We start from the raw sequence: 2,967 nt of genomic DNA on the forward strand, positions 1-2,967 counted from the left end.
ACTCTCCGCGCTGGGACGCCGGAGCGCAAACTTTCTGAGGGTGGCTGCCCGCAACCTGGCACGTGGAAGTGGCAGAGAGGCAGTTCCCGAACCTCCCCGAGGCGGCGAGACTGGCGAGGAGGATGCTGCTGCGGGTGGGAGCAAGGCCGCGGCGACACAGCGGAGCTCCGCCGGGATCAGCCGCGTCTGAAGTTTCTACTCTCACGCTGCCTCTTCTCTGGCTCAATTGCTAGTGGGTTTCCCCTAGCGTCCCCGCGGCTCCCAGTTTCCTCCCTCTCCTCCCCAACCCGGGAACACTTAAAGGGGCCGCGCGGTACTTCCCAGCCTTCACTCTGTCCTGTCTGGCAAGTTCTGGTCATTAATATTTCATCCACACACCAGACGTGCCCGACTGCGCCCTCAGGTGAGAATGAAACCACTCAGGATCAGAAATCCAAGCGAATGGGAACTTGTCTGGTTCCTCTCGCCAACCCTAGCTCCCCTGCACCTTTCTCCAAATGGAACCTCCCAGCCAAAGACTTCAAAAATCCTCCTGGTCCAGCTTAACCTCTTCCTTACCGCTTCCTGGAGTTGGGAAAACTCTACCCCTCACCCTTCCCCATTACCATTTAAAAAAAAATCAAATTTAGGCAAACGAACTGTTTGGAGAGGAGAGTATCTAGAATAACGATTTTCAACTAGTGTGCCTTAAGAATTTTTAAAATATTCAATACCTGACTTTTCCCCTTAGATTACCCACCCCCCCACCACAAAAAAAAAAAAAAAAAAAAAAAAAGACAACAGGCAACACAACAATAGCCATCTGGTGTGAATTAATAAAAATGATAACTATTTTTGTCATATTGGCAAAAAAATATATTTCTTGGTGTGCCACAGAATTTAGTAATTAGTTTATGTGTGCCTTAACATGAAAAGGGTTGAAAATCGCTGACCTAGATAATAAGTGGACACTCTATTACAATGATCACGTGTTGGAAAATATTTTATATTTCAGAGAGAGAGGGAGGGAGGGAGAGAGAGGGGAGAGAAATGTCAATTTCCTGCCCACTTATATATGCATTAATTGGTTGATTCCTGCATATGCCCAGACCAGATGGGGATGGAAGCCGCAACCTTGGCCTATCTGGAGGATGCTGTAACCAACTGAGCTTCCCGGCCAGGAAAGTTGAAGCTGTTGCCATCCAATTCCAAGGCGCAGGGTGGGCTAGGGGGTCTTTTCCTTGCGTCTCACTGGAGAGCCTCTCCTTCAACGTCAGCGACTCTGTACAGGTATTAGAATGTTCACCACGGGGCCCTGGCTGGGTGGCTCAGTTAGCACCAAATACACCAACAGGTTGCTGGTTGGATTCCTGTCAGGAACTAGGTTGCAGGTTCCACCCCAAGTTGGAACACTCAGGGAACATACTGATGGATGTTTCTCTCTCACATTGATGTTTCTCTCTCTCCTTTTCTCTCTTCTAAAATAATATAAAATCCTTAGGTGATTATTAAAATAATAATACTAGAATGTTAACAAGGGCAAATTAATTAAGGAAGAGGGACAAATGCAAAAGCATCCTTGACTAACCCAGAGTTTATTATAAGAGAAGCAATTCAGCATTTTAACACCAAAGGGGGTGGGCTTTGACACCCCATATACCCACCCTGAAACCCCAACCTCCCAGCATTAGCCCTGTTACCACACCAAAGTTCTGTGTTCTCTTCTGAGAAATGGGGACTCGTGAGATATTAGCAAAATATGAACAAATCACACCCAAAGCAAAACAAACCTAACACATCTGATGGGCATTCTTGCATTCATTCATTTTTCTGTCTTGCTATTCAATAAGACACTGTATGTAAAACACCTGAAATATAGTGAGTGTACTATAAAGGATAAATATTGGTATTTAGAACTATTTTTAATAAATTATTATCTACAAAGTTATGTACAATCACTTCAAAATGATTATTTGCTATCTCTCAGGATATACCAGGACCTGCTCACAGTGGTTGTGTCTGGAGAGGAGAAATTCATGACAGATAGAGAGTCTGGGGTGGATTTACTCTTCTATTTTTTTTTTTAAGTGAACACATGCATTACCTAACAAAAGATAATCTTTTAAAGTAAACTGTGCACTCATTTTGGTTGCTACTGGTACAACAGCTGACCTCGGAACAGCATTTTTGTAGAAAGAAATATCTGGCTAACAGTACCTATCTCTGAAAGTGAAGGATAGTTTAATCCTGAGAAAGCTGACTGAAAATTCAGTAAACATGCTGGAGATAAGATATCAAAGACTCCAGCCAAAATCCAGCAATAAAAAAACAAGAATGTGCAGTAAATGCTGAAAAACATTTTTAAAACATCCAATACCTGACTCTTTTCCCTTAGATTGGCAAGTAAAAAAATGGCAACAGCCAACACAACAATAGCCATCTGGTGTGGATTAATAAAAATAATACCTATTTTTGTCATATCGGCAAAAATATAATGTTTGGTGTGCCACAGAATTTTAGTAATTAGTTTATGTGTGCCATCACATGAAAAAGGTTGAAAATCACTGATCTAGAACATATCTAGATCATAAATGGGCACACTATTATAATGAGAACTTTCTTTTAAATATTATATATTTCAGAGAGAGAGGAAGGGGCATTTGTTTGGTTTTGGAAAAAAGGGTATTTAGTGAGAAACATAGACTGGTATCTTTTTTGTTGGGATAAGATGTGGTTTTAAGAGAGAGATCTTCAAATACTCATATGATGTGAGTGCATTTAAAATAAAGATTTTCAACTTTCACTAAGTAAAGGAAGTATATATATATATTTAAATATGTTTTATTGATTTTTTACAGAGAGGAAGGGAGAGGGATAGAGAGTTAGAAACTTTGATGTGAGAGAAACATCGATCAGCTGCCTCCTGCACATCTCCCACCGGGGATGTGCCCACAACCAAGGTACATGCCCTTGACCGGAATCAAACCC

Source organism: Myotis brandtii, unplaced genomic scaffold, assembly GCF_000412655.1.
Source record: "Myotis brandtii unplaced genomic scaffold, ASM41265v1 scaffold249, whole genome shotgun sequence".
Classification (NCBI taxonomy): Eukaryota; Metazoa; Chordata; class Mammalia; order Chiroptera; family Vespertilionidae; genus Myotis; species Myotis brandtii.